The sequence below is a fragment of the Choloepus didactylus genome, chromosome 1 (assembly GCF_015220235.1).
Source record: "Choloepus didactylus isolate mChoDid1 chromosome 1, mChoDid1.pri, whole genome shotgun sequence".
NCBI lineage: Eukaryota > Metazoa > Chordata > Mammalia > Pilosa > Megalonychidae > Choloepus > Choloepus didactylus.
In genome coordinates, this window is record NC_051307.1 from 10,330,436 (window position 1) to 10,350,131 (window position 19,696).

The window sequence follows — 19,696 nt, forward strand, 5'->3', positions numbered from 1 at the left end:
TTTGATATTAGTTTCTTAGTTTAGATATTGGTCCTTAAGTGGAACCAAAATTTATTTGAAAAACTTTTTCAACCAATGGCCAAATCTATCCATTTTCTAAAAATACAAAACCCAAACTCCATCAAAATGTTCCTAGAACCAAAACCAATATTTCATTTCACTTGAATCTGCAATTCAAATCATCAATAATAAACTCTTCACAACTCATTTTTGCTTAAGAACAAATGTTCTTCTTTAAAGTAGTGATTACTTCCACAAACTTTCAAGAGAAGCAATCCTGATAAGCTTATTATATCTAATCAAAATCAAAGAGCAGATTATTTACAAAACCTTGGGAATCTCTTTAAAAAGGGAAATATATTACACAAAATAAAAGGGCATTACCATCAACAGATTGTTAATAGATCTATTCTTGTGTGTTCAGCAAATATTGAGAATCTTACTGTTTCAACCATTACACTAATGAAAAAAACCTAGTCCCTCCAAACAAAAACACAAAGGTCCTTTCTGAAAAGACACTGTGAACAAAATTAAAAGACAAAACAACAGAGAGGCGGCAAGATGGCGGCATAAAGGGGAGTGGAAATTAGTCAGTCCCCCAGAACAACTAATAAACAACCAGGAACAAATAGTAAATAATCTGGAATAACTGCTGGGGGACAATCGTGACTGTCCACACATTGTACACCAACCTGGACTGGGAGGAATGCCTGAGAGCGCAGCATAAAATCAGTAAGTAAAAGCTGCAGAACCACGCCTGGAGCCCCCTTCCCCCACAGCAGGTCAAACGGCAAAACCTCGCTGCGGTAGAAAGCAGCACTCTCCCAGCAAGCTACTATATCTCAGTCCAATTCCAACTATTGTTTTAATTAACAAATGTGGACTCCTCAATACAAGCTACAAATCCCCAACAAGCAGAGACAGGCTTTTAGTGATGACTGACCTTAAAGAACCAGAAGACTTCACTATCCCGGGAGGGGGAGCCCAGAATACCAGGTGTTACCTCTGGCCAACGAGTGAAATTGGGGGTCCATGGACTAGCCCTGAAAGGGGGCTTTCTGTCCCTTTTTCTCTCAACCTGAGTGGCTCAGTGAAGAAAACCTCAGCCATTTTCAGTTCACAGCGCTCTGACCCAAACAAGGGTGGAAATAGCAGAGTCAGAGAGACAAAGAACATATTTAAATGCAGGTGATAACTCCTTAGAGGGTGTACCTTCCCTAAGAGGAAAGAGGTGGTACCCAGGTCTACTACTGGCCCTCCATTCAGAACCCGACCTCACAGCCTGGGGGAAAACACCCAAAACAGAAACTAAGGTGGTCACAACTCCAAATACCAGTCAGGAGCTACAGGCTGACTGGTGCCACCTGCTGGGAAGCTTAGGAAAAGCACAGCGGCTTGAGGCTTCACAGGATGTATCAATCTTCTAAGACACACCCACAAGGAAATCTGATACTGAATATCGCCCCCTTCTGAGACCTGAGCCCGTTCTGGTCTGGGAAAATCTGATTGGGGTAACCAAGGAAACCAGATGCCTCGACAACAGAAAACTACAACCTACCCTAAGAAAAACAAAGTTATGGCCCAGTAGGAGGTACAAACTTACACTTCAACTGAGATACAAGAATTGAAACAAGTAATGCTAAATCAATTCAACAAGTTTAGGGAAGATATGGCAAAAAAGATGAAGGGTATAATGAAAACACAAGGCGAACATAAGGTAGAAATCAAAAGTTTGAAAAAGCAACAGGCAAAATCTATGGAAATGAAAAGGCACAACACAAGAGATGAAAGAAACAATGTACACATACAATAGCAGATCTCAAGAGGCAGAAGAAAACACTCAGGAACTGGAGAACAAGGCACCTGAAAGCCTGCACACAAATGAACAGATAGGAAAAAGAAGGGAAAAATATAAGCAACATCTCAGGGAACTGAATGACAACATGAAACACAGGAATGTGTGTGTCACTGGTGTCCCAGAAAGAGAAGAGAAGGGAAAAGGGGCAGAAGCAATTATAGAGGAAATAATCAACAAAAATATCCCATCTCTTATGAAAGACATAAAATTACAGATCCAAGAAGTGCAGCATACCTCAAACAGAACAGATGTGAATAGGCCTACTCCAAGACACTTAATAATCAGATTATCAAAAGTCAAAGACAAAGAGAATCCTGAATGCAGCAAGAGAAAAGCAATCCATCACATACAAAGGAAGCTTGATAAGACTATGCATCGACCTCTCAGTAGAAACCACGGAGGCAAGAAGGAAGTGGGGTGATATATTGAAGAGACTGAAAGAGAAAAACCACCAACCAACAATCCTGTATTTGGCAAAACTGTCCTTCAAATATGAGGTAGAGTTTAAAATATTCTCTGGCAAACAGACAATGACAGAGTTTGTGAACAAGATACCTGCCCTACAGGAAATACTAAAGGGAACACTACAGACAGAAAGGAAAAGACAGGAGTGAGAGTTTTGGAATACAATTTTGGGTGATGGTAGCACAGCAATGTAAGTAGACTGAACAAAGATGACTATGAGTATGGTTGAAAGAGGAAGGTTAGGAGCATGTGGGAACCAGAAGAAAAGAGGAAAGATAAAGACTGGGACTAGTTATAACTCAGTGAAACCTAGAATGCTCAACATTTGTGATAAAATGTACAAATATTTTTACATGAGGGAGAACAAATGAATGTCAACCCTGCAAGGTTTTAAAAATAGAGTGGTATTAGGGGGAAAATACAATCAATGCAAACTAGAGACTACAGTTAACAGAAACATTATATTATGCTTCCTTTAAGGTAACAAAGGCAATATACCAAAGCTAAATGCATATAAGAGGAGGGGTATGGGACTTTTGGCATTGGTGATGTTGTCTGACTCTTTTCTACTTTAGTTTAATTCTATCTTTCCTTTTGTTGCTGCCTAGCTGTCATGTATGTTTGTTTGATTTCTTCTCTTTCTTTCGTCTCTCTACCTTCTTTGCCTCTTCCTCCTTCTTTATGGAAGAAATGGAGATTTCCTTATATAAATAGCGGCGATGGTGGTGAATATATAAATATGTGACCATACAGGGAACCACTGATTGTTTACTTAGGATGGAATGTATGGTGTGTGAACAAAACAATCTTAAAATAAAATGGGTTGATGAAGAAACCTTGAGGGAACTATATTGAGTGAAATAAGTAAGACACATAAGGACAAATACTGCAGGGTCTCACTGATATGAACTAATTATAATATGTAAACTCATAGACATGAAATATAAGTTACCAGGATATAGATTGCAGCTAAAGAATGGGAAGCAGTTGCTAACTATGAGCAGAATGTTCAACTAGGTTGGACTTAAGTGTTTGGAAATGGACAGAGGTGACGGTAGCACACTGTGAGAATAACTAACAGTGCTGAATGGTCTGTGAATGTGGTAGAAATGGAAAGCTCAGAGTCACATATGTCACCAGAAGGAAAGTTGGAGGTTAAAAGATGGGAATGTATAAAACAGTGAATCTTTTGGTGGGCAATGTCCATGATTAACCGTACAAATATTAGACATCCCTTTCATGAATAGAACAAATGTATGACACCATAACTAGAAATTGATAATAGAGGGGCATATAGGGGAAAAAATATACCTATTGCAAACTACTACAGTTAGTAGTATTTAACCTTTCATCAATAGTAACAAATGTACTATACAAATACTATGAGTCAGTAATGGAGGGGGGGTGGTTAGGGGTATAGGAGGATTTGAGTTTCTTTTTTTATCTTTATTTCTTTTCTGGAGTAATGAAAATGTTCTAAAACTTGAAAAGAAAAAAAAATTTTTGTCGTTTTTTTTCCTGAAAAGAAAATTAATTGTGGTGATAGATGCACAGCTGTATGATGGTACTGTGAGCAAATGATTGTACACTTTGGATCTTCGGATAGTTTTATAGTATGTATGGTAAATTAAAAAAAAAAAAGACAAAATGACAAAGTTGGAAACGTATCAGCAATAAGTAACAAAGCCCAACATGCAGGTTAAGAGTAGGTTAAGAGTAGGACCACAATCGCAGGGGGTTGCATCATAGAGCCCACCTAGGAACAACAATGAAATTTAGCTAGTAATCTTTTTTCCCATTTTCTTCCTCTCCCCACAGCATCTCACTTAAAGTAATATCCTGTTACCCTCAGTTATCAGTTATAAAGCAATCAGCAACTTTGTTCTTTTATGTTAATTGTACTGTATCTTAACTGCAGAGAACATAGCCATTACATATACACATACATTCTCACGTATAACCGTCATTTAGTCTAAGCTCTACAAGTGAACACCTATGTTATGCGCCCCTTATATCACTGTTCTTCCAGGCTTTGTGGTTTTCTGGTTTGTTCTTCAGCAGATTCCATAAGTACTCATAGGAAAAATATTCCCCAAATTCTTACTTGTATTCCTAACATTTTGCCTGCAATCTTTATACCTGAAAGTCAATTTAGCTCAGTATAAAACTCTCAGCTCTCATTTGCTTGAGTATATTTGATGCCACTCCACTGCTTCTGGCATGAAGCAATGCTGACAAAATCAGATGGTGTCCTAGACGGCTAATGCTGCCGGAATGCAAAACACCAGAAATGGATTGGCTTTTATAAAAGGGGGTTTATTTGCTTACACAGTTACAGTCTTAAGGCCATAAAGTGTCCATCAACAAAGGGTACCTTCACTGGAGGATGGCCAGTGGTGTCCAGAAAACCTCTGTTAGATGGGAAGGGACATGGCTGGCGTCTGCTCCAAGTTCTGGTTTCAAAATGGCTTTCTCCCAGGACGTTCCTCTCTAGGCCGCAGCTCCTCTTCAAAATGTCACTCTCAGTTGCTCTTGGGGTATTTGTCCTCTCTTAGCTTCTCCAGAGCACGAGTCTGCTTTCAACAACCATCTTCAAACTGTCTGTCATCTACAGCTACTCTCTCAGCTTCTGTGCATTCTTCGTGTCCCTCTTGGCTGTAGCAAGCTCGCTCCTTCTGTCTGAGCTTTTATAGAGCTCCAGTGAACTAATCAAGGCCCATGCTGAATGGGCAGAGCCATACCTCCATGGAAATTATCCAATGAAAGATCTGACCCACAGTTGAGTCATCACATCTCCACAGAAACATCCAATCAAAAGTCTCCAATCCAATCAACACCAGCACATTTCCTGCCCACACAAGACTGTTTCAAAGATAATGGCATCTTGGGGGACATAATACATCCAAACTGGCACAGATGGTAACCTAACATTCTTCCCCTGAACAATAACCTAGGTCTTTGTTCGAGGATGCCCAAAGAAGTATTTTTTTTCTTTAATATCCAATAATTTTTAATAGAATATGTCTACATATTGGGCATTTCTGGATCAATTTTCCCAGGTACACAATGCAACATGCCCTTTCCAAATGAAGTGGCAATTTTTTCTTTTAATGTCAGGAAATGTTCACGAGTTATTATAAGTATTTGTTTAAGTTGTGCTTTGGTTCTTCCTCACAGACCCTTATTATGTATCTTTGCCTGTCTTTAATAACTATCACTTTCTCTGAAACATATATGTTTCTTCATTTCTTTTTTATTTAAACCTTTTCCTCCTATTCATCTATTTCTCTGAATGAATTTTCTATTTTGCTTTTTCACTCGAGTTCCTTCTAGTTTAGTCTTCATTTCTGAAATTTTTTTCCTTTTATTTCTCTTTCCTGAGTTAGCACCATATTTCTAAAAGTTTTCCTTATTCAGATTTATGTTGCACTTTCGTATTTGTATCATTTTCTAAATTTGAGATTGTTTTGGAACATCAGGATATAGTTTTCATTCATTTTGTGGACATTCTTTCTTTTGTCTACAAAGCTGTTATTCTGCCCCTTATTCCTTTTTTCTCACAAAACTGTGGAGAATTTGGCTGTAATTCTTGTCTGTTGCTTGTTTTTATGTGAAATAAAAAACTTTTAGGAGACCTGAGTACGTGAGAATAGCTTTTCTGGCTTTGCTACGAGTCCTCTTCTCCTTTCAGGAAGTATACAAAAATATGGCCTCATGAATGAGAGAGAACTCCTGCGCTTTTACATTCCTTCACATTTATTTGACCTTTGTTTTCCCCCATCATCTCCCACCTGCTTAATCTGTACTACATTCTCAGCAGTGTCACCTTAATGTGGGGCTTCGACCAAGAAGGGAGCTTCAATTGGTTAGTTTTGAGAATTCATAGAGACCCACTGGCTGTAATCCCTTCAGAACTTATTATGGACCCTTTGTACTTCTGAGAGAATTTAAAATTATCTCTTGGTTTCAGGTGCTGCTCTCAAACTTGGCTGCCATACATGCCAAGGAATCATTGCTGACTATCTTGAAGTTCTCCTGTTTTCAGGTGCCAACTATACATCTTGCTTCCTTTTACATCTATTGCTTCCTTCTACATCCTTCTATACAAATGCTGATACCACACAAGTCTTGTAGTTACCAGAGGTTTGTACCCGCCCATTTGTATGTGGGTTTGTATCCCCACACATCATCACCTAGTCTGTCTTTTAGATGTTGTCCGTGAGTTTTTGGTTTTGCTGTTCTAGTTGCTGTCTGTTTTTAGAGAAAAATTGGGTAGATTCAAAAACTATGCCTACTGTCATTTTCCCAGACCTCACTAACATTCTTTTAGAGGTACACTTAGTAAGTATACCTAAAGTCTAAATAACAAATATAAATGCAGCTGCTTTCTCACAGGTCTTGAATAAAGGCACAAAAGTCTAAGAAATTCATCTTTACAATATGTCTCAGGTTTCCATCATCTTTTCTGTAAATATCAAATGTTCTCTTCTCATGTGATATATATACATGACATACTCATTATTAATTGCTCCCACTTAGAAATTACTTAAAATAATAAAAATACGAACCGAAAAATGGCAATAGTGAGGACTTCATAAAACCATTTGAGGAAACTTATTAACACAAGTATTCAAATTAAGATAATTCTTTTTAGGCATTAGTAGGAGAATACAAATTGCTTTTGTTCCAAGTATTCATTGAGCACTTCCTTTGTACCAGAAACCCTGCTAGATGGACACAGGACATACAAAGAGGATAAGCCATAATCTCCCTGACACTGAAGAACTACCAGACTAGTGGGGACATAAAACAGGTAGGCATATATGTGCACATATCATAAAAGCATTAACTCAAAACCGTTTTAAGAAAGGAATAATCCTGGGAACAGTACCTACCAAACTATTAGAAAAGGGGGAGTGATTTATCACTTTTTACTTTATACACTTCTTAAGCACTTGAATTTTTTCCTCCACTGAGTATAAAATACCACTTTTTGAAAATGAAAGACTCTTCCTTTTTGCTTGTTGAATTAAGAGAATTTCTTGTAACTGTAACAATGCTGACAAAGATATGTTAAAAGAGCCATTCATGTAATGCTTTGGCGGTATAAAGTGGTACATATTACCAAATAGATTTCTGAAAAGTTGTCTCAAGAGCCTTAAAAATTTTCAAGTCCTAGGACCCAACACTTACACTCCTAGGAATCAACTGTAATAAAATAATTTAACATACAGCCAAGCATTTATGCACAGATACTAGTACTTGAAAAAAATGAAAGAGAAACTTTTAAAAAAACAAGTTAAAGTCTAAGAGTAAGGGATAACTAACTTAACTAGGAAATGATCATATAATAAAATAGTCTCAAATCAGCACACTTTTAAGTATATGTCTAAGGTTATTCATCCTCAAAATAAGTTAAAGGTCTGAATGCTCTAGACCTGCTCCAAGTTCAAAGTCAGAGTAGATCACTATCAACAGTATCATTAGTAAGTTTTTGAATCAAAATTAGGAAGGAATAAAAATTTCCCTATGTCACCATGATATAATGCTAGGCAATAAAAGAGAAAATATAAAGAAAATAAATATTCAGAACAATCTTAATTGATTAAAAATGGCACAGAAGAGACTGCTCTTGTGAAACTTATGGCTGGCTATAAAAGGGAAGCAAAGCCTTCCTATAATTATGCCTAAGAGGCACCTCCAGAGAACCTCTTTTGTTGCTCAGATGTGGCCTTTCCCTCTCTAAGCCCAACTCTGCATATAAATTTAACCTCCCCGCTATGTGGGACATGACTCCCAGGGGAGTGACTCTCCTTGGCGATGTGGGACACGACTCCCAGGAAAGAGTCTGGCACTAGCATCCACGGATTGAAAATGCCTTCTTGACCAAAAGGGGGAAAAGAAAGGTAACAAAATAATGGCCACAGTATGCCAAGGCCTAACTAACAGAAGTCCTGAAATATCTAGGTCCCTAAGACTCTATTGATGTTACTCACCAAGTTTATTTTTCAGAAACTTAAATCCACTAGAGTGTTCCCATGCCAGACAAGTCCTAAAACCAGAGGCAACAGCCTCTTTAAGAACATCAACCAGATGTAGCCCCCTTCTCCATAATGTCAACACCCCTTTTTTAATATGAACAAGTTAGGGTGGTCACTGCTTAGACCAAAATAAATAAACAGAGACTGGAAGGGAATGTGCCATAGTACAGAAGACACTAGAACTCTGGGTATGTTTTTGTCCTAGTTTTCCATATTTTTCTAAATTTCCAAATTTTTTCAATGATTGTAGTGTTACTTAATACAGTAAGAAAAAGTAGATATAGGGGAGCAAAAATATATCTACTGGATGTCATTACCAAAAGAAATAACACTGAATAAGAGCAAAATGAGAATGTATAGTCGTGAAATAAATGAGAACTACAGAAGGCGAAACACATAGATGACAAAGATCAGATATGCAGGACTGTATCATCAGCAACTCCAGAAGGAGGCAACTTGGCAATATATACCAAAATATTAAAAATACACACCCTCTGATTCTCCCAATGCACCCAGCATATGAATGGAATTTTTTTTTAATTTACAGATCTTTATTTCTAATTGTTCTATAATGAATGTACCATACATCTGTGACCACTGAAAGTATGCAAACTTTGTCCTACAAAATTCACATTTTAAAATCAGACTCTAAAATTGAAAACTCTAACATATCAAATGGTTTTAGGCACTTAACTTCCTGTATGTAAGACCTATGACAAAGATTAAAGAAACAAATCGGCACATTTTAAAAGTAAATTTATTGTTCAAAACAACAAAATAAATATTGACTGTTTTAGATTGCAAGCTTCTGGAGAGCAGTACTGCTGCAGTAGGAATATTTTAACAGTGTCATCTGCAAAAGTAAATTTCTAAATTTATTTGTCCTCAAAAAATGTTATAAATCTTTCTGTATGCTCTGGAACTATTCTGAGTTTTAAAGTGATTAGCATATCTTTATTATTTAAAAACAATTGTTAAAATAATCCCTTTCAAAAAAAATAAAGAATGGCATCAACTGCTGGGTTCAAGAGCTTTTCCTAAATAATATTTCATGGGCTATTAATGGATAGAAATCAAAACTAAACCTGAAGGGGAGGTCCCTTAATCAAAGGTTTCTTCATGTAAGAGCCCTTAAGTTCATGTGTTGGTAACCTCTATGGTGGTGCATTCTCCAAATATAGTCTCAGAAGTGAGTGATTCTATATCCTAAATAAAACTGAATTTGGTTACCTCTTGATAAAAAGGGGCAAGGAACGGCTCCTAGGTTCCCAGGTTGATGGTGTGCTTGGGTAGAATGGTGTCATTCACCAATAATGGGAATAAATGGGAGAGGGTGGATGTGTGCAGGACAGATGTTCAGTAAACAGTTACATGAGTCTGGAACTCAGGAGAGAAAGCTGTGCTACAAACACAGATTTTAATAGCATCAGCACACAATTGTCACTGAAGCCATTACTGTGATTGCTGTCACCCAAAGATAGCGTTTCTTTTTTTCACTCTAGATGTCTGGAAATCAAAAGTCCAAGTCTTAAAAACATCATAAATATCCATGGCATCATTTGTTTCCGTATCTGCCCTCTTCCCCAAATGAAAGATGTTCCTTGATCCTTAAAAGACAAGGATTGTATAACTAACTCATCCTTGTAGGCAGAGCACCTACTGCAGTACTTGGTACAAAGCAAATCCTAGCTAAATAAATACCTGATGCACAAAAAATTGTTCTTCCAAAAATCAAAAGGAAATCCAATTTTACCTTCCTAACATTCTAATCATATGCAAAAAGAGCCCTCCAATTTAAAAAGTAGAGGAGAGGCGGGGCAAGATGGCAGACTGGTGAGCTGTATGTTTTAGTTACTCCTCCAGGAAAGTAGGTAAAAAGCCAGGAACTGCGTGGACTGGACACCACAGAGCAATCTGTCTTTGGGCATACTTCATACAACACTCATGAAAACGTGGAACTGCTGAGATCAGCGAAATCTGTAAGTTTTTGCGGCCAGGGGACCCGCGCCCCTCCCTGCCAGGCTCAGTCCCGGGGGAGGAGGGGCTGTCAGCTCCGGGAAGGAGAAGGGAGAATTGCAGTGGCTGCTCTTATCGGAAACTCATTCTACTGATTCAAACTCCAACCATAGATAGACTGAGACCAGACACCAGAGACTCTGAGAGCAGCCAGCCCAGCAGAGAGGAGACAGGCATAGAAAAAAAACAACACGAAAAACTCCAAAATAAAAGCAGAGGATTTTTGGAGTTCTGGTGAACACAGAAAGGGGAAGGGCGGAGATCAGGCCTTGAGGCGCATATGCAAATCCCGAAGAAAAGCTGATCTCTCTGCCCTGTGCACCTTTCCTTAATGGCCCTGGTTGCTTTGTCTATTAGCATTTCAATAACCCATTAGATCTCTGAGGAGGGCCGTTTTTTTTTTTTTTTTTAAATCCTTTTTGCTTTTTCTAAAACAATTACTCTAAGAAGCTCAATACAGAAAGCTTCAAAGAATTGAAATTTGGGCACATCAAGTCAAGAGCAGAACTAAGAGAGCTCTGAGACAAAAGGCAATAATCCAGTGGCTGAGAAAATTCACTAAACAACACAACTTCCCAAGAAAAGGGGGGTGTCCGCTCACAGCCACCATCCTGGTGGACAGGAAACACTCCTGCCCATCGCCAGCCCCATAGCCCAGAACTGCCCCAGACAACCCAGTGTGACGGAAGTGCTTCAAATAACAGGCACACACCACAAAACTGGGCGTGGACATTAGCCTTCCCTGCAACCTCAGCTGAATGTCCCAGAGCTGGGAAGGGGGAGCAGTGTGAATTAACAGAGCCCCATTCAGCCATCATTTGAGCAGACTGGGAGCCTCCCAACACAGCCCAGCAGCCCAGAACTGCCCTGGGGGGACGGCACTCACCTGTGACATAGCACAGTCATCCCTCAACAGAGGACCCGGGGTGCACAGCCTGGAAGAGGGGCCCACTTGCAAGTCTCAGGAGCCATACGCCAATACCAAAGACTTATGGGTCAGTGGCAGAGACAAACTGTGGCAGGACTGAACTGAAGGATTAGACTATTGCAGCAGCTTTAAAACTCTAGGATCATCAGGGAGATTTGATTGTTAGGGCCACCCCCCCCTCCCCGACTGCCCAGAAACACGCCCCACATACAGGGCAGGCAACACCAACTACACACGCAAGCTTGGTACACCAATTGGGCCCCACAAGACTCACTCCCCCACTCACCAAAAAGGCTAAGCAGGGGAGATCTGGCTTGTGGAGAACAGGTGGCTCGTGGACGTCACCTGCTGGTTAGTTAGAGAAAGTGTACTCCACGAAGCTGTAGATCTGATAAATTAGAGATAAGGACTTCAACTGGTCTACAAACCCTAAAAGAACCCTATCAAGTTCAGCAAATGCCACGAGGCCAAAAACAACAGAAAATTATAAAGCATATGAAAAAACCAGACGATATGGATAACCCAAGCCCAAGCACCCAAATCAAAAGACCAGAAGAGACACAGCACCTAGAGCAGCTACTCAAAGAACTAAACATGAACAATGAGACCATAGTACGGGATATGAAGGAAATCAAGAAGACCCTAGAAGAGCATAAAGAAGACATTGCAAGACTAAATAAAAAAATGGATGATCTTATGGAAATTAAAGAAACTGTTGACCAAATTAAAAAGATTCTGGACACTCATAGTACAAGACTAGAGGAAGTTGAACAATGAATCAGTGACCTGGAAGATGACAGAATGGAAAATGAAAGCATAAAAGAAAGAATGGGGAAAAAAATTGAAAAACTCGAAATGGACCTCAGGGATATGATAGATAATATGTCCGAATATAATGAGTCCGATATATAATATGAGTCCGAATATAATATGTCCGATAATGAGTCCGAATATAAGACTCATTGGTGTCCCAGAAGGGGAAGAAAAGGGTAAAGGTCTAGGAAGAGTATTCAAAGAAATTGTTGGGGAAAACTTCCCAAATCTTCTAAACAACATAAATACACAAATCATAAATGCTCAGCGAACTCCAAATAGAATAAATCCAAAAAAACCCACTCCGAGACATATACTGATCACACTGTCAAACATAGAAGAGAAGGAGCAAGTTCTGAAAGCAGCAAGAGAAAAGCAATTCACCACATACAAAGGAAACAGCATAAGACTAAGTAGTGACTACTCAGCAGCCACCATGGAGGCAAGAAGGCAGTGGCACGATATATTTAAAATTCTGAGTGAGAGGAATTTCCAGCCAAGAATACTTTATCCAGCAAAGCTCTCCTTCAAATTTGAGGGAGAGCTTAAATTTTTCACAGACAAAGAAATGCTGAGAGAATTTGCTAACAAGAGACCTGCCCTACTGGAGATACTAAAGGGAGCCCTACAGACAGAGAAACAAAGACAGGACAGAGAGACTTGGAGAAAGGTTCAGTACTAAAGAGATTCGGTATGGGTACAATAAAGGATATTAATAGAGAGAGGGAAAAATATGGCAAACATAATCCAAAGGATAAGATGGCCGATTCAAGAAATGCCTTCACGGTTTTAACGTTGAATGTAAATGGATTAAACTCCCCAATTAAAAGATATAGATTCGCAGAATGGATCAAAAAAAATGAACCATCAATATGTTGCATACAAGAGACTCATCTTAGACACAGGGACACAAAGAAACTGAAAGTGAAAGGATGGAAAAAAATATTTCATGCAAGCTACAGCCAAAAGAAAGCAGGTGTAGCAATATTAATCTCAGATAAAATAGACTTCAAATGCAGGGATGTTTTGAGAGACAAAGAAGGCCACTACATACTAATAAAAGGGGCAATTCAGCAAGAAGAAATAACAATCGTAAATGTCTATGCACCCAATCAAGGTGCCACAAAATACATGAGAGAAACATTGGCAAAACTAAAGGAAGCAATTGATGTTTCCACAATAATTGTGGGAGACTTCAACACATCACTCTCTCCTATAGATAGATCAACCAGACAGAAGACCAATAAGGAAATTGAAAACCTAAACAATCTGATAAATGAATTAGATTTAACAGACATCTACAGGACATTACATCCCAAATCACCAGGATACACATACGTTTCTAGTGCTCACGGAACTTTCTCCAGAATAGATCATATGCTGGGACATAAAACAAGCCTCAATAAATTTAAAAAGATTGAAATTATTCAAAGCACATTCTCTGACCACAATGGAATACAATTAGAAGTCAATAACCATCAGAGACTTAGAAAATTCACAAATACCTGGAGGTTAAACAACACACTCCTAAACAATCAGTGGGTTAAAGAAGAAATAGCAAGAGAAATTGCTAAATATATAGAGACGAATGAAAATGAGAACACAACATACCAAAACCTATGGGATGCAGCAAAAGCAGTGCTAAGGGGGAAATTTATAGCACTAAACGCATATATTAAAAAGGAAGAAAGAGCCAAAATCAAAGAACTAATGGATCAACTGAAGAAGCTAGAAAATGAACAGCAAACCAATCCTAAACCAAGTAGAAGAAAAGAAATAACAAGGATTAAAGCAGAAATAAATGACATAGAGAACAAAAAAACAATAGAGAGGATAAATATCACCAAAAGTTGGTTCTTTGAGAAGATCAACAAGATTGACAAGCCCCTAGCTAGACTGACAAAATCAAAAAGAGAGAAGACCCATATAAACAAAATAATGAATGAAAAAGGTGACATAACTGCAGATCCTGAAGAAATTAAAAAAATTATAAGAGGATATTATGAACAACTGTATGGCAACAAACTGGATAATGTAGAAGAAATGGACAATTTCCTGGAAACATATGAACAACCTAGACTGACCAGAGAAGAAATAGAAGACCTCAACCAACCCATCACAAGCAAAGAGATCCAATCAGTCATCAAAAATCTTCCCACAAATAAATGCCCAGGGCCAGATGGCTTCACAGGGGAATTCTACCAAACTTTCCCAGAAAGAACTGACACCAATCTTACTCAAACTCTTTCAAAACATTGAAAAAAATGGAACACTACCTAACTCATTTTATGAAGCTAACATCAATCTAATACCAAAACCAGGCAAAGATGCTACAAAAAAGGAAAACTACCAGCCAATCTCCCTAATGAATATAGATGCAAAAATCCTCAACAAAATACTTGCAAATCGAATCCAAAGACACATTAAAAAAATCATACACCATGACCAAGTGGGGTTCATTCCAGGCATGCAAGGATGGTTCAACATAAGAAAAACAATCAATGTATTACAACACATTAAAATCTCGAAAGGGAAAAATCAATTGATCATCTCAATAGATGCTGAAAAAGCATTTGACAAAATCCAACATCCCTTTTTGATAAAAACACTTCAAAAGGTAGGAATTGAAGGAAACTTCCTCAACATGATAAAGAGCATATATGAAAAACCCACAGCCAGCATAGTACTCAATGGTGAGAGACTGAAAGCCTTCCCTCTAAGATCAGGAACAAGACAAGGATGCCCGCTGTCACCACTGTTATTCAACATTGTGCTGGAAGTGCTAGCCAGGGCAATCCGGCAAGACAAAGAAATAAAAGGCATCCAAATTGGAAAAGAAGAAGTAAAACTGTCATTGTTTGCAGATGATATGATCTTATATCTAGAAAACCCTGAGAAATCAACAATACACCTACTAGAGCTAATAAACAAATTTAGCAAAGTAGCGGGATACAAGATTAATGCACATAAGTCAGTAATGTTTCTATATGCTAGAAATGAACAAACTGAAGAGACACTCAAGAAAAAGATACCATTTTCAATAGCAACTAAAAAAATCAAGTACCTAAGGAATAAACTTAACCAAAGATGTAAAAGACCTATACAAAGAAAACTACATAACTCTACTAAAAGAAATAGAAGGGGACCTTAAAAGATGAAAAAATATTCCATGTTCATGGATAGGAAGGCTAAATGTCATTAAGATGTCAATTCTACCCAAACTCATCTACAGATTCAATGCAATCCCAATCAAAATTCCAACAACCTACTTTGCAGACTTGGAAAAGCTAGTTATCAAATTTATTTGGAAAGGGAAGATGCCTCGAATTGCTAAAGACACTCTAAAAAAGAAAAACGAAGTGGGAGGACTTACACTCCCTGACTTTGAAGCTTATTATAAAGCCACAGTTGCCAAAACAGCATGGTACTGGCACAAAGATAGACATATAGATCAATGGAATCGAATTGAGAATTCAGAGATAGACCCTCAGATCTATGGCCGACTGATCTTTGATAAGGCCCCCAAAGTCACCGAACTGACCCATAATGGTCTTTTCAACAAATGGGGCTGGGAGAGTTGGATATCCATATCCAAAAGAATGAAAGAGGACCCCTACCTCACCCCCTACACAAAAATTAACTCAAAATGGACCAAAGATCTCAATATAAAAGAAAGTACCATAAAACTCCTAGAAGATAATGTAGGAAAACATCTTCAAGACCTTGTATTAGGAGGCCACTTCCTAGACTTTACACCCAAAGCACAAGCAACAAAAGAGAAAATAGATAAATGGGAACTCCTCAAGCTTAGAAGTTTCTGCACCTCAAAGTAATTTCTCAAAAAGGTAAAGAGGCAGCCAACTCAATGGGAAAAAATTTTTGGAAACCATGTATCTGACAAAAGACTGATATCTTGCATATACAAAGAATTCCTACAACTCAATGACAATAGTACAGACAGCCCAATTATAAAATGGGCAAAAGATATGAAAAGACAGTTCTCTGAAGAGGAAATACAAATGGCCAAGAAACACATGAAAAAATGTTCAGCTTCACTAGCTATTAGAGAGATGCAAATTAAGACCACAATGAGATACCATCTAACACCGGTTAGAATGGCTGCCATTAAACAAACAGGAAACTACAAATGCTGGAGGGGATGTGGAGAAATTGGAACTCTTATTCATTGTTGGTGGGACTGTATAATGGTTCAGCCACTCTGGAAGTCAGTCTGGCAGTTCCTTAGAAAACTAGATATAGAGCTACCATTCGATCCAGCGATTGCACTTCTCGGTATATACCCGGAAGATCGGAAAGCAGTGACACGAACAGATATCTGCACACCAATGTTCATAGCAGCATTATTCACAATTGCCAAGAGATGGAAACAACCCAAATGTCCTTCAACAGATGAGTGGATAAATAAAATGTGGTATATACACACGATGGAATACTACGCGGCAGTAAGAAGGAACGATCTGGTGAAACATATGACAACATGGATGAACCTTGAAGACATAATGCTGAGCGAAATAAGCCAGGCACAAAAAGAGAAATATTATATGCTACCACTAATGTGAACTTTGAAAAATGTAAAACAAATGGTTTATAATGTAGAATGTAGGGGAACTAGCAGTAGAGAGCAATTAAGGAAGGGGGAACAATAATCCAAGAAGAACAGATAAGCTATTTAACGTTCTGGGGATGCCCAGAAATGACTATGGTCTGTTAATTTCTGATGGATGTAGTAGGAACAAGTTCACTGAAATGTTGCTATATTATGTAACTTTCTTGGGGTAAAGTAGGAACATGTTGGAAGTTAAGCAGTTATCTTAGGTTAGTTGTCTTTTTCTTACTCCCTTGTTATGGTCTCTTTGAAATGTTCTTTTATTGTATGTTTGTTTTCTTTTTAACTTTTTTTTTCATACAGTTGATTTTAAAAAGAAGGTAAATTTAAAAAAAAAAAAAAAAAGGAAAAAGACAAACAAGGGAAAAAAAAAAAAAAAGATGTAGTGCCCCCTTGAGGAGCCTGTGGAGAATGCAGGGGTATTCGCCTACCCCACCTCCATGGTTGCTAACGTGACCACAGACATAGGGGACTGGTGGTTAGATGGGTTGAGCCCTCTACCATAAATTTTACCCTTGGGAAGACGGTTGCTGCAAAGGAGAGGCTAGGCCTCCCTGTATTTGTGCCTAAGAGTCTCCTCCTGAATGCCTCTTTGTTGCTCAGATGTGGCCCTCTCTCTCTGGCTAAGCCAACTTGAAAGGTGAAATCACTGCCCTCCCCCCTACGTGGGATCAGACACCCAGGGAAGTGAATCTCCCTGGCAACGTGGAATATGACTCCCGGGGAGGAATGTAGACCCGGCATCGTGGGATGGAGAACATCTTCTTGACCAAAAGGGGGATGTGAAAGGAAATGAAATAAGCTTCAGTGGCAGAGAGATTCCAAAACGAGCCGAGAGATCACTCTGGTGGGCACTCTTACGCACACTTTAGACAACCTTTTTTAGGTTCTAAAGAATTGGGGTAGCTGGTGGTGGATACCTGAAACTATTAAACTACAACCCAGAACCCATGAATCTCGAAGACAGTTGTATAAAAATGTAGCTTATGAGGGGTGACAGTGGGATTGGGAATGCCATAAGGACCAAACTCCACTTTGTCTAGTTTATGGATGGATGTGTAGAAAAGTAGGGGAAGCAAACAAACAAAGGTACCCAGTGTTCTTTTTTACTTCAATTGCTCTTTTTCACTCTAATTATTATTCTTGTTATTTTTGTGTGTGTGCTAATGAAGGTGTCAGGGATTGATTTAGGTGATGAATGTACAACTATGTAATGGTACTGTAAACAATCGAAAGTACAATTTGTTTTGTATGACTGCGTGGTATGTGAATATATCTCAATAAAATGATGATTAAAAAAAAAAAAAAAAAAAAAGTAGAGGAACACCTAAACATACACATATACTAGGGATACACATATAATAGGGACACACCAAAGCTTGGTGTTTACTCAAAATCTATTATTAAGCTTAGGCCTGAAAAGCCGATCAGTCAATGTCCTTTCTAGCATCCCTGAACCTGCACATAATCAATGAGATAATACGAGAGAATAAGTGACCATATCACATTTGACCACTAGGACAAAGTCAGCACCGCGAACAATGTCTGGGGAACAAAACCAAGTCTGGGGAAAGTGGATATTTGCTTTCAAGTAGGCATAAGCATTCTACTTTCAGTGAAAAACTCCTTGTGAGTTGTTGTGTGTTAAAATTCCATCAGTATAATAAATGTGTACATAGTAGTCCAAGAGCAAACTGCTGAGTTAATTAATCACGCTTATGAAAGCTGTTAATCTTATGTGCGAAAATAATTGTTAACTTTCCAGTTGTTAAAAATGGAACTACACCAGCAGTAATATATTAGAGAATGCCAGATCTTCTTTCTTGGGTTATTTTTCTTTTATAAGTCAGTTACGTGTTGATCATCTTAAATGATACAAAGGCTAAGAGAAACTGAACGGGATCATAAATTTAATCTTTGAAGAATTTTTTTTACATGTTCTACCATTCATAAAATTAACTAGATAACTTTTATAAATCATATTTAATCTTTAGTTATTTAATTCCATTGAGGCCATAAGCCTTTCAATAAGAAGAGCCATTTAAGAACCCTTCATGGCTTGTGAAGATAAACTATACATAGAATAGCAACTTTGTTACCTAAAATTTGCATGAGGAAAATCTCCAAAATTAGTAATATCCATGGATAAGTCTGAGATACCCCAAAAAGTACTTTGTTCCAATACTGACCTCAGTTGAAAATGAACTTCCACTTGGGATAGTCAACATGCAGTATAGTGCCCAAGGAGCAAACCAAAAGCTGATGGTGCTGAGAAATTTTTCCTGAACCAAAAGGTCAAACTTATAAAATATGACAACAGTAACTGTTCAAAAGATTGTAAAGAACTTTCTGTAAATACTATTTATTCTTCTATGACAGTGACAGTGACATTCAGCCCAGCATGACTTTTTCTTTTTTTTTTAAACAGTAAGCCACTCATCCAGAAATTGTGCCAGCTGCACCTCTAACCCATACAGACAAACAGGCATATGCACACCTGTGCAGGAGTGAGACAGAGAGGCAGATCCAGGAGATGACTGACCAAAGAACCACCATCAGATTCTTATATTTGGTGAGTTCTTCATGAATGCAAACTATTAGATCTATCATACAATTTACAAACGGCTTCAAGCACATTCCTTCATATAAAATGCAACACCTAAAACATTTTATTTAAATACCACCCCAAAACCAAAAATAAATTACTTTTTCCTTTTAGAAAACACAGATCACCAAAACTAAAACCAATCACACAATCTTTAACAGCTACATCAACAATGTAATTAGCTATCCAAGAATTATTATTTCTTTTCCAGTTAAAGACTACATTTCCAAACATTAGTTTATACATATAATCAAATAAGACTGAGTCTCAGACTTACAAAATAAGTAACTTGATTAAACAGAATGTTTCACAAGATGCTTGAATACACAAATCTGCAAATTAA

General features: G+C 38.1%; 1 protein-coding gene across 1 annotated transcript in view; it reads right to left on the bottom strand.

Annotated features, from left to right (window-relative positions):
* Positions 1-19,696, bottom strand: part of DYRK1A (dual specificity tyrosine phosphorylation regulated kinase 1A) — a 180,562-nt gene that overhangs the window by 114,180 nt on the left and 46,686 nt on the right.